The sequence below is a fragment of the Hylobates moloch genome, unplaced genomic scaffold, assembly GCF_009828535.3.
Source record: "Hylobates moloch isolate HMO894 unplaced genomic scaffold, HMol_V3 SCAFFOLD_17, whole genome shotgun sequence".
Taxonomy (NCBI): domain Eukaryota; kingdom Metazoa; phylum Chordata; class Mammalia; order Primates; family Hylobatidae; genus Hylobates; species Hylobates moloch.
In genome coordinates, this window is record NW_026652292.1 from 49,995,140 (window position 1) to 50,008,035 (window position 12,896).

The following is a 12,896-nucleotide window of genomic DNA, read 5'->3' on the forward strand; positions in this document are numbered from 1 at the left end:
TCCTGGTACTTTGGAAGCCTTCCATTTTCTTTCAGGTACAAGAAGTTAACACCCTGAATTAGTCACTATCTGTGTATATAATGCCAGGAGCTTTATATTTTGTACTGAGGCAGAGCTGAAGTTTTTAAATAATTTGATCTTTTAAAAATATTTGACTTTTCACTTGATTTAGGTTCTGAGAATCAAAGGTTCTAATAACAAAATGGTCAACTTGGCAAAGAGAAATATGCAGAAGTCAATTTTAGGCCTTATTTTGCAAGAGCATGGTGCCCGTGAAAGCAGCCCAAGCTGTACGGATGGTAAAACTCATTTTTCTCCCCTACTTTTTCTGGAATCTGGCCAAAAATCAAGTATCGTGGCACATTTTCTCAACAATCTTGGCCCAAAATTGGAGGGCTGGCTGAGGGCCCCAGGGGGAAAGAAAACTCCCTTTTCCGTTTGTGATTATCAGCCATGTTATAAAACTTAAACATTATTTTAAGGTCAAGGAAAATAAGTCACCTTGAATTTCCCATAAGTTTTGAAGCACTGGAACGAGGTCTGTTTTTATTTCTTGGCTTTTGCTCATGTGTCAGTTTTGTAGCACAGGATCAGTCATGTGGTTGTGGGGCCTTTGGGGTTGAGGAGCTTCCACTGCATGCGAGGCACTTTGTTAACACAGCGGGACCTGGGTGAGTGAGCCAGGTCCTAGGTCTGAGTCGGTTTATATAATTCTGCTCGGGAGATTGGAGGCATGAACAGATAGGTGGCCTGCAGAGAAAGAGAACCTCCACGGATGACAGGAGGACTGTGGAAAATTATTAAAAAATGAGAGGGATCCTGTCTTTCTGGCTGGAGAGAGTGAAAACACAGCTGGCATGGAGCCAGGCCTTGAAGGATCCTGAGGAACAGAGTCACTAGTCGTGGATTTGAATGAGTTCTGTGTCTTGACTTCAACTCGTAAGCCTCTGTTTTCCTCATCTATATAATGGTGATGACATCTTTACCACTCGTATCACGGTATTTTTATGAGGCTAAATTACAGCATGGAACACAAACCATAAAATACCCGAATGCTGTTACTTATTATTGTCATGAATATTCAAATGGCATCTGTTAAATATTTGTGTATTTGTGATGCTTGTTATCACATGCGTAGTTTTCCAGGAGTTTGATCTAAAAAACTCAGTTGCTGCCACTGACAGTGATTTCTTAGGCCAGCTCCACATAGGAAGGTTTTATATGTGGTAGACTTTTTATATGTGCAGATCTCACAAATGCAGTATGGAGTCTGTTGTTACAGTTGAGAGGAGTCTCTGGACAGGGTATGTGAAAGGCTGAGCTCCCTTCTTTAGGCAGGAATCGGATATAGTATGGTGGAGTATGTTAATGTACAGACAGACGCTTGAAGTTCTGGATTAAGATTGTCTATAGAACTTGGGAATTGGGACTGCGATTTTTAAGCAAAAAAAAATTGCCAACTTTTTTTTTTTTTTTAATGGAACTTCCCAGAGCCTTTCTGGGACTTAACTTTACTTGTTAGAGGAGTAGGAGGTGTGGTAAATTCCTTCCTGGGTATGTTAATTAAAACGTAGTGAATTAAGCTGGAGAACTTGGAGCCCGAAACATGTTAGTGTATAAAAGGAGGAATATAAATGCATGAGATTAAGTTTAAAAAACACGTGCCAGCCGGGCGCGGTGGCTCACGCTTGTAATCCCAGCACTTTGGGAGGCCGAGGCGGGCGGATCACGAGGTCAGGAGATCGAGACCATGGTGAAACCCCGTCTCTACTAAAAATACAAAAAAATTAGCCGGGCGTGGTGGCGGGCGCCTGTAGTCCCAGCTACTCGGAGAGGCTGAGGCAGGAGAATGGCGTGAACCCGGGAGGCGGAGCTTGCAGTGAGCCGAGATTGCGCCACTGCACTCCAGCCTGGGCGACAGAGCGAGACTCCGTCTCAAAAAAAACAAAACAAAACAAAAAAACAAACAACACGTGCCGTACATTTAGCTAGAGATCCGAGTTCAGACTCATTCCCCCAGTCGGCCCCATTCACATGTTTCAGTGCCACCTTCTTTGTTAAAGACAACAGGACTACACTTCTTTGGAATTAGTTTAAGAGGTAGTTTAGAAGCCAATCAAGAAAACTGACCTCATGTTCATGCTCTTAAAAAAAAAAATCAATTATTTTTGAGACAGGCCTCACTCTGTCACCCAGGCTGGAGTGCAGTGACATGATCTCCGTTCGCCACAGCCTCCACCTCCAGGGCTCAAACCATCTTCCTGCCCCCTCCTCCTGAGTAGCTGGGGCCACAGGTGTGCACTACAACGCCTGGCTAATTTTTGTATTTTTGTAAAGATGGGGTTTCGCTGTATTGCTGAGGCTGGTCTCGAACTCCTGAGCTTAAGCATTTCTCCTACTTTAGCCTGGGAAAGTGCTAGGATTACAGGCGTGAGCCACCGCGCCCGGCCAGTCTTAATTTTTTTTAAAGCATTTTTAGATTTACAGAAAAACTGAGCAGATAGTACAGAGTATCTCAATACTCCCTCACCTCCCTTTCTCTTTTTTTGTATCTTAATATGGTATGCTTGTTATAATTAAGCTATATTGATACATTTTTATTAACTAAAGGCTATCAGATTTATTCAGCGCATATAAAAAGTACCACATGTAAAAACCTTCCTATATGAAGCTGGCATAATAAATCACCATCAGTGGTAGTAACTCTTTTTTGAGATCAAACTCCTGGAAAACTACAGATGTGATAACAAGCGTCACAGACACATAAATATTTAATAGATGCCATTTGATAATATTAATGACAATAATTAACAGCATTTGGTTATTTTACGGTTTCTGTTGCATGCTGTAATTTAGCCTCATAAAAATACCATGATATGGGTGGTAAAGGTGTCATCACCATTTTATAGATGACGAAAATGGAGGCTTAGAAATTGAAGTCAAGACGCAGAACTCATTCAAATCCACGACTAGTGACTCTGTTCCTCAAGACCCTTCAAGGCCTGGCTCCATGGCAGCTCATTCAAATCCATGACTAGTGGCTAATTAGATCAGATTTCCTTAGGGTTTTTTTTTTTTTTTTTTGATAGGATCTTGCTCCATCACCCAGGCTGGAGTGCAGTGGTACAATCATGGCTCACTGCAGCCTCGATCTCCCAGGCTCAATTGATCTTCCTTCCTCAGCCTCCTGAATAGCTGGGACCACAGGTGTGCCCACTGCTCCTGGCTAATTTTTTTTTTTTTTTGTAGATACAGTTTCTCCGTGTTGCCTAGGCTGGTCTTGAACTCCAGGGCTCATGTGAGTCTCTCCCCACTTAGCTTCTCAAAGTGCTGGGATTACAGGTATGAGCCACTGCCCTCAGCTAGATTTCCTTAGTTTTGACCTGAGTCAAATACTGTCCTTTTTCATTTGCCGCTTTATCCCATCATGTAGAACAGTTGCCTGACACATAGTGACTTTGCACAGATGTTGTTGAAATAAGATACTCTGCCTGCCCTTGAGTTGGTATAATAGAGTAGGGAAGGATCAAGCCATGGTGCAAATGACATCACACTAGCGCGTAGGAATTTGGAAGCAGATGGGGCTGAGTGGGAATGAACCCTGGCCCTACCATCCACCAATCCTATGACTTGAGCAAGTCACCCAGCCTCTCAACCTGTTTTCTCACCTGTGAAAAGAAGATGATAATAATTCCTAGGCCAAGCATGGTGCCTCACGCCTGTAATCTGAGCACTTTGGGAGGCCAAGGCGGGTGGATCACAAGGTTGGGAGTTGAAGACCAGCCTGGCCAAGATGGTGAAGCCCCATCTCTATTAAAAACAAAAAATTAGCTGGGTGTGGTGGTGGGCACCTGTAATCCCAGCTATTCGAGAGGCTGAGGCAGGAGAATTGCTTGAACCTGGGAGGTGGAGGTTGCAGTGAGCCGAGATTGCGCCACTGCACTCCAGCCTGGATGACAGAGTGAGACTCCATCTCAATAATAATAATGATAATAATAATAATAATAATTCCTACCTAATTGAGGTAGGGATTAAATGAAAGAACACATGTGAGAGTTTCCAGACTCTGGCCTCATCCATGAGAAACTCTTTTTTTTTTTTTGAGACGGAGTCTCGCTCTGTCGCCCAGGCTGGAGTGCAGTGGCGCAATCTCGGCTCGCTGCAAGCTCCACCTCCCAGGTTCACGCCATTCTCCTGCCTCAGCCTCTCCAAGTAGCTGGGACTACAGGCGCCCGCCACCACGCCCGGCTAATTTTTTTTTTGTATTTTTAGTAGAGATGGAGTTTCACCGTGGTCTCGATCTCCTGATCGCGTGATCCGCCCACCTCGGCCTCCCAAAGTGCTGGGATTACAAGCGTGAGCCACCGCACCTGGCCTGAGAAACTCTTAGTAAATGTCTTCTTAAAGACCATGCAGGACAGAATATGATACCTGTGATGTGAGCTGCAGAGTGTCACTGAGAGTCAGAAAAGAGGGGATCGCCTAAAGTTGGGATGGGGGGTTAGGAAAGCTTTCCTAGAGAAGGCAGCATTTGTGATGGACCCAAAAGAATGGGTCTGTTCTTACCTGAGGGACAGTGATGGGAGAATAAAACACCAGCTTGAGAGACTGTATCTCACAAAGCTACAGAGGTGGGAACATGTGAGAATGTCTTTTGGAGGAAAGAAAATCACCCAATGTAAGTGGACTATAATTTAATTTGGCAAGACAACAGGATGAGAGAGAGAAAGGTGTAAGGCCATAAATGCTTTTGACAGATATATATTTCAGCTTTTCTAAAAGTTTTCAAGTATAGAAAAAAGAACAGTACAATGAACACCCATATAACCCCCCTCATTTATATAATTATTAACATTTTTTATTTGCTTTCTGTATAGAAATCAATATATATTATTTTTTGCCATATCATTAAAAATTAATTATAGCTAATGTGACTTTATTTTTTTGAGACAGAGTTTTGCTCTTGTCGCCCAGGTTGGAAAGCAGTGACGCGATCTTGGGTCACTGCAACCTCTGCCTCCCAGGTTCAAGTGATTCTCCTGCCTCAGCCTCCCGAGTAGCTGGGATTAACAGGCACCCGCCACCATGCCCAGCTCATTTTTGTATTTTTTAAAATTATACTTTAAGTTCTGGGATACATGTGTGGAATGTGCAGGTTTGCCACATAGGTATACACTTGCCATGTTGGCTTGCTGCACCCATCAACCTGCCATCTACATTAGGTATTTCTCCTAATGCTATCCCTCCCCTGGCCCCCCACCCACCGACAGGCCCCGGTGTGTGATTTTCCCCTCCCTGTGTCCATGTGTTCCCATTGTTCAACTCCCACCCATGAGTGATAACATGCAGTGTTTGGCTTTCTGTTCCTGTGTTAGTTGCTAAGAATGATGGTTTCCAGCTTCATCCATGTTCCTGCAAAGGACATGACCTCATCCTTTTTTATATCTGCATAGTATTTCATGGTGTATATGTGCCACATTTGCTTTATCCAGTCCATCATTGATGGGCATTTGGGTTGTTTCCAAGTCTCTGCTATTGTAAACAGTGCTGCAATAAACATACGTGTGTACGTGTCTTTATAGTACAATGATTTATAATCTTTTTGGTATATACCCAGTAATGGGATTGCTGGGTCAAAGGGTATTTCTGGTTCTAGATCCTCGAGGAATCGCCGCACTGTCTTCCACAATGGTTGAACTAATTTACACTCTCACCAACAGTGTAATAGTGTTCCTATTTCTCCACATCCTCTCTAGCATCTGTTGTTTCCTGACTTTTTAATGATCGCCATTCTAACTGGCATGAGATGGTATCTCATTGTGGTTTTGATTTGCATTTATCTAATGACCAGTGATGATGAGCATTTTTTCATATGTTTGTTGGCTGCATAAATGTTTTCTTTTGAGAAGTGTCTGTTCATATCCTTTGCCCACTTTTTGATGGGTCTTTTCTTGGAAATTTTTTTAAGCTCCTTTTAGATTTTGAATATTAGCCCTTTGTCAGATAGATAGATTGCAAAAATTTTCTCCCATTCTGTAGGTTGCCTGTTCACTCTGATGATAGTTTCCCTTGCTCTGCAGAAGCTCTTTAGTTTTAATTAGATCCCATTTGTCAATTTTGGTTTTTGTTGCCATTGCTTTTGGTGTTTTAGTCATGAAGTCTTTGTCTATGCCTATGTCCTGAATGGTATTGTCTAGGTTTTCTTCTAGGGTTTTTATGATTTTAGGTCTACGTTTAAGTCTTTAATCCATCATGAGTTAATTTTTGTATAAGTTGTAAGGAAGGGGTCCAGTTTCAGTTTTCTGCATATGGCTAGCCAGTTTTTCCAGCACCATTTATTAAATAGGGAATCCTTTCCCCATTGCTTGTTTTTGTCAGGTTTGTCAAAGATCAGATGGTTGTAGATGTGTGGCATTATTTCTGATGCCTTTGTTCTGTTCCATTGGTCTGTATATATGTTTTGGTACCAGTACCATGCTCTTTTGGTTACTGTAGCCTCATAGTATAGTTTGAAGTCAGGTAGCATGATGCCTCCAGCTTTGTTCTTTTTGCTTAGGATTGTCTTGGGTATACGGGCTCTTTTTTGGTTCCATGTGAAATTTAAAGTAGTATTTTCTAATTCTGTGAAGAAAGTCAATGGTAGCTTGATGGGGATAGCATTGAATCTATAAATTATTTTGGGCAGTATGGCCATTTTAACAATATTGATTCTTCCTATCCATGAGAATGGAATGTTTTTCCATTTGTTTGTGTCCTCTCTTATTTCCTTGAACAGTGGTTTGTAGTTCTCCTTGAGGGGTTCCTTCACATCCCTTGTAAGTTGGATTCCTAGGTATTTTATTCTCTTTGTAGCAATTGTGAATGGGAGTTCACTTATGATTTGGCTCTCTGTTCGTCTATTATTGGTGTATAGGAATGCTTGTGATTTTTGCACATTGATTTTGTATCCTGAGACTTTGCCGAAGTTGCTTATCAGCTTAAGGAGATTTTGGGCTGAGACGATGGGGTTTTCTAAATACACAATCATGTCATCTACAAACAGAGACAATTTGACTTCTCTTTTTATTTGAATACTCTTTATTTCTTCCTCTTGCCTGATTGCCCTGGCCAGAACTTTCAATACTATGTTGAATACAAGTGAGAGAGGGCATCCTTGTCTTGTGCCAGTTTTCAAAGGGAATGCTTCCAGCTTTTACCCATTCAGTATGATATTGGCTGTGGGTTTGTCATAAATAACTCTTATTATTTTGAAATACGTTCCATCGATACCTAGTTTATTGAGTTTTTAGCATGAAGGGCTGTTGAATTTTATTGAAGGCCTTTTCTGCATCTATTAAGATAATCGTGGTTTTTGTCATTGGTTCTGTTTATGTGATGGATTGCGTTTATTGATTTGTGTATGTTGAACCAGCCTTGCTTCTCAGGGATGAAGCCAACTTGATCGTGGTGGATAAGCTTTTTGATGTGCTGTCAGATTGGGTTTGCCAGTATTTTATTGAGGATTTTTGCATTGATGTTCATGAGAAAAATATGGAACGCTTCACAAATTTGTGTGTCATCCTTGCGCAGGGGCCATACTAATCTTCTCTGTGTCGTTGCAGTTGTAGTATATGTGTTGTTGAAGTGAGCACAGATTTTTGTATTTTTAGTAGAGACAGGATTCACCATGTTGGCCAGGCTGGTCTCAAACTCCTGACCTCAGGAGATGTACCCACCTCTGCCTCCCAAAGTACTGGGATTACAGGCATGAGCCACTGCACCCGGCCTGTCATGACATTTTAACCCTCAATACTTTAGCATCCATCTGCAAAAAATAAGGAAGCTTCTTTATAAAAGTACACCACCATTATCATACCAACCAAAATTAACAATAGTCCCCAAATATTACTTAATATCAGTCCATAGTCAAATTTTCTAAATTCATTTCCGAGACTTTTAGTGTTTTAACAAAATTTTAAACCAGAATCCAGGCAAAAGGCTGTGTATTGTATTAAATACACAATCATGTCATCTGCAAACAGAGACAATTTGACTTCCTCTCTTTTTATTTGAATACTCTTTATTTCTTTCTCTTGCCTGATTGCCCTGGCCAGAACTTTCAATACTATGTTGAATAGATGAGTGACAATTTAGTCAAATTGTCTCTGCTTACAGATGACATGATTGTGTATTGCATTGTTATGCCTCTTACATCTCTTTAAATCTAAAATTCCAGCTATGATATTGATATTTTTAGGCTTTGGAACTTTGAAAAGATTATGGAGCTTTCCCCCAACTCAGATATCCCTATCTAACACCAAAATAATTCAAAAAAGAAACAATACTGAATTTCAAAGTAAATGTAAGGAAGTCCATATAAATTCAGATATTTTTTCTCTCATCAGGTTGGTGACTTTAATACTAGTTTTGCAATTTCAGGTAATCACATTTTTAAACTCAGCATATGCTTGCTTTCCTTGAGTTAAATAACCCAGCCCTGGACTCACAGAATTCAGTAGACATACAGTGGCTCGTTGTTTTCTGTTGAGCTGAATGTCTGGTGTGTCTAATCGTCACAGATATTAAACCACATTTTTTTTTTTTTTGAGACAGAGTCTTGCTCTGTCGCCCAGGTTGGAGTGCCGTTGCACAATCTCTGCTCACTGCAACCTCCGCCTCCCAGATTAAAGCAATTCTCCTGCCTCAGCCTCCTGAGTAGCTGGGATTACAGGTGCGTGCCACCCCACCCAGCTAATTTTTGTATTTTTAGTAGAGATGGGGTTTCACCATGTTGGTCAGGCTGGTCTCGAACTCCTGACCTCATGATCCACCCGTCTTGTCCTCCCAAAGTGCTGGGATTACAGGCATGAGCCACCACGCCCGGCCTGAAACCACATTCTTAATAATGCTGTGTAGACCCACAGAAGTGATTTTTGGCTTCATTGTATTTAGAGGTTTTTTGAACCCTAGTTTCCAACCTTAGTGGAATTTCATACAGAATTTTACAATTTTTCTTTAAGGAAAAACATCAGGTAGGACTGTGGGCAGAACCATAGTATGAAAACCCATATCCTCCGATGAGAAACTCTTACCTGGAAGCGGGAAGGGAGTAGAACGCAGAGTGTGCAGGGCGCTGCCAGGCCTGCTATAACCAGGAGTGCCCTGCATAGGCCATGGGATGGTTGGGTGCCTTCTTTTTGGCCCTGCATGTATCCCAGACACTTGTGGCCAAGCAAGTCCCTGGAATTGTTGCAGGCATTGCAGTGGGAGTGAAATGCCCACTAGCTGGGGCTGCATCTTCTACACCTGAGGGAATATAACTTGGTATTCGTTGGAACTCCACTGAAGAGAGGTCAGGTGCTTTGGGAGTGTTTTCTTGCAAATATGTGCCCTCTAATTGCCTTTTCCTAATGATCTCTCCTCGTTCTGCTTTGGAGGTGGCACTCCTCCAAGGATCATTTCTTTTCCACCTCTCCTGCAGGTGCACAGTGAGTGATGCTTTAATTTATTTCATTTCACCTTGCTGCGGAACTCGGCCCATCCCACCTCTGCTGTGAGAAAAGCATTTCTATCTCTGTTTCAACTTTCCTGTGGTTCTGTTGACCCACTTGGAAGAGCTCCAGTGTAGTGCCTGCTTGTTTTTTTCTATCTGCCCTTAATTTGGTTTGCTTTTTATTGTATTCCAACTGAATGGATTCTTTCTTTCTTTTAAGGGAAAGGACCTGAGAAAAACAATACTTGTAATGGCGACTGCTTGTTAAGGGTAATTGCTGTTTCATGTTAATTTGCGTGTTAAAATAGAATATAGGGAATTGCTAAATTCACCAACCTGTTCTATCCCAAGGCTAGTCCTTTTAAGTGTATTTGTTGCTTAAATAAAGATGGAGCTATGCAGAATGGAAATGTCCAAATATGTAGTTTTTTTGTGGATGTATATATATAGAGAGCATTTAAAATTTTTATTTCCATCAGCAAGAGTCATTATACAATACATGGAAATTATAGAAAAGCAGAAAGAAGAAACCCGGAGACAACTAGCATTAACATTCTGTGAAATTATGTCTAGTCATTTCAGTCTACATGTTATATACTCTTTAAATGGGCATACTTTCACTATAACTGTCTAGAACTTTTTGCTACTCCAAAGAATGTTCTGTGGATCAGCAGCATTGCTATCTCTTGGGAACTTGTTAGAAATGCAGAATCTTAGGCTTCACCACAGACATACTGAATCATAATTTGTATTGATTGCTATTACATATACATTAAAATTTGGAAGCACTGTTCTGCAAATGGGGTCCCCAACCCCCAAGTTTTGGAGTGGTACCATTCCGTGGTCTGTTAGGAACAGGGCTGCACAGCAGGAGGTGAGTGGCAGGTGAGTGAGGAAAGCTTCACCTATATTTACAGCTGCTCCTTATCTCTTGCATTACTGCCTGAGCTCCACCTCCTGTCAGATCAGCAGCAGCATTAGATTCTCATAGGAGCACAAGCCCTTTTGTGACCTGTGCATGCGAGGGATCTAGGTTGCCCACTCCTTATGAGAATCGAATGCCTGATGATCTGTTACTGTCTCCCATCACCCCCAGATGGGACTGTCTAGTTATAGGAAAACAAACTCAGGGTTCCCACTGATTCTACATTACAGTGAGCTGTATAGTTATTTCATTATATATTGCAATGTAATAATAGAAATAAAGTGTACCATAAACGTCATGCATTTGAATCATCCCAAACCCCTCCAACCTCCCCTCACCCTATTGGGGAAAAATTGTCTTTCATGAAACCAGTTCCTGGTGCCAAAAAGGCTGGGGACCGCTGCTCTAGAACATACTATACCCAGGGCAGCATGTAGAGAGAACACAAAGTGGAGGGGATGCAAAGGGGCTCAGACCTGTATTCTCTTCTCCATTTTCTGGCAGTCTTGCCTAAAATAATTTTCATCAGTACATGATAAGGATAAAAATGAGGTCAAATTTTTTTTTTTTTTTTTTTGAGACAGAGTCTTACTCTGATGCCCAGGCTGGAGTGCAGTGGTGCAATCTCGGCTCATTGCAACCACCGCCTCCGGGGCTCAAGCGATTCTCCTGCCTCAGCCTCCTGAGTAGCTGGGATTACAGGCGCCCGCCACCACACCCAGCTGATTTTTATATTTTTAGTAGAGATGGGGTTTCACTGTGTTGGCCAGGCTGGTCTCGAACTCCTGACCTTGTGATCTACCCGCCTCGGCTTCCGAAAGTGCTGGGATTATAAGCGTGAGCTACCGTGCCCGGCTAAGGTCAAATTTTTTAACAGGGTATGACAACATTATTGAGAAACCCGACTGTGCCATGCATAATCATTTCACTTAGTAAACACTAAGTGCCTCCTGCATGCCAGGCACGTGTGGCAGCCACGGGCCTCGCATTCCAGCTTGCATGTGCTGCAGTGGAAACATACAGAGGCCAAGGAGGAGGGAGTGGTTGCTTCTGCAGGGATGGGGGCTGGAAATTAGAAAGAAAGGTGGTCTCTGGGTAGAGTCTTGATGGATAAATCAGTTATCATAAGTTATGAGTATTACCAGGTTCTGGAGAGAACACAAAGATGATAAAATTTGTCTCATCCTTCAAAGACCTTATGCTTGGTTAAAGGACAGGAGACAGTGTTTAAAACTAGATAATTCAGAGCACCTTGGTATTAGGGTAGAACCTGAAGACAAGGGTCTGAACATTAATTTTTTAGCTCCGTGACCTTTGACAAATTATTCCACATGTTGGAACATCCGATTCTTCTGTAAAATAGGGATAAAATGATATAAACACCTTTGTAAAATCACAGTGCTTTCTTGGCCAGGCGCAGTGGCTCACGCCTGTAATCCCAGCATTTTGGGAGGCCGAAGGGGGCAGATCATGAGGTCGGGAGATAGAGACCATCCTGGCTAACATGGTGAAACCCCATCTCTACCAAAAATATAAAAAATTAGCCCAGTGTAGTGGTGGGTGCCTGTAATCCCAGCTACTCGGGAAGCTGAGGCAGAATGGCGTGAACCCAGGAGGCGGAGGTTGCAGTGAGCCGAGATCGTGCCACTGCACTCCAGTCTGGGCGACAGAGCGAGACTCCATCTCAAAAACAAACAAACAAACAAACAAAAAAACAAAAACCAAAAATTAGCTAAGCGTGGTGGCATGCCCCTTAAGTCCCAGCTACTTGGGAGGCTGACGCAGGAGAATTGCTTGAACCCGGGAGGTGGAAGTTGCAGTGAGCCGAGATGGCAACACTGCATTCCAGCCTGGCGACAGAGCAAGACTCCATCTAAAAAAAAAAAAAAAAATTATAGTGATTTTTTTTTTAATGTAGAGAGATAGGGTCTTGCCCTGTCACCTAGGCTGGAGTGCAGTGGCACAATTGTAGCCCATTGCAGCCTAGAACTCCTGGCCTCAAAGGATCCCCCCACCTCAGCCTCCTAGAGTGTTGGGATTACAGCCAAGAACCATGGTGTGGGACCTGTAGTGCTTTTTGAAGTGAAATAACATAGCAAAGCACTGGCTTGCAGTGGGTGTGGAATCAATGCTGTGTGGCAAAGATATTTAAAAAGTGCCAACTGAGCAGCATAGATGGAAAATTGAGGAATAACAGAGAAAAGAGAGGGTGTTTTGACTTGGAGTGTGTGAGGCCATGTGGCCTGTGTGGCCTTGAGGATGCTGATGAGGCAGAGAAGGTATGAAGAATGGGCCAGTGGGAAGAGAAGCAAAAGATGAAGCTGCAGTTTTGAGACTGGATAGACCAAGAAAAGAGATAGGAGAAACAAGGGGTTGGGTTTGTTGGGGTGATGTCTGTCTTAGACATGTCAGGTTTCAGGGACTGCTGAAGGCTGTAGGCCTGGGATGTGTGTGTCAGACATTGCCCTTGATGCAGGCTCAGCCAGGGGTGGGTGAGGA

At 42.6% G+C, this 12,896-nt stretch overlaps 1 protein-coding gene and 1 non-coding gene across 7 annotated transcripts in view; one reads left to right on the top strand and one right to left on the bottom strand.

The window, feature by feature from the left end:
- The window catches only part of APBB2 (amyloid beta precursor protein binding family B member 2), a 405,965-nt gene that overhangs the window by 93,811 nt on the left and 299,258 nt on the right, over window positions 1–12,896 (top strand). The window lies entirely within an intron of this gene.
- Window positions 7,525–7,631, bottom strand: LOC116457187 (U6 spliceosomal RNA). The gene has a single exon (XR_004244949.1). It is a non-coding gene; the product is annotated as a U6 spliceosomal RNA (small nuclear RNA).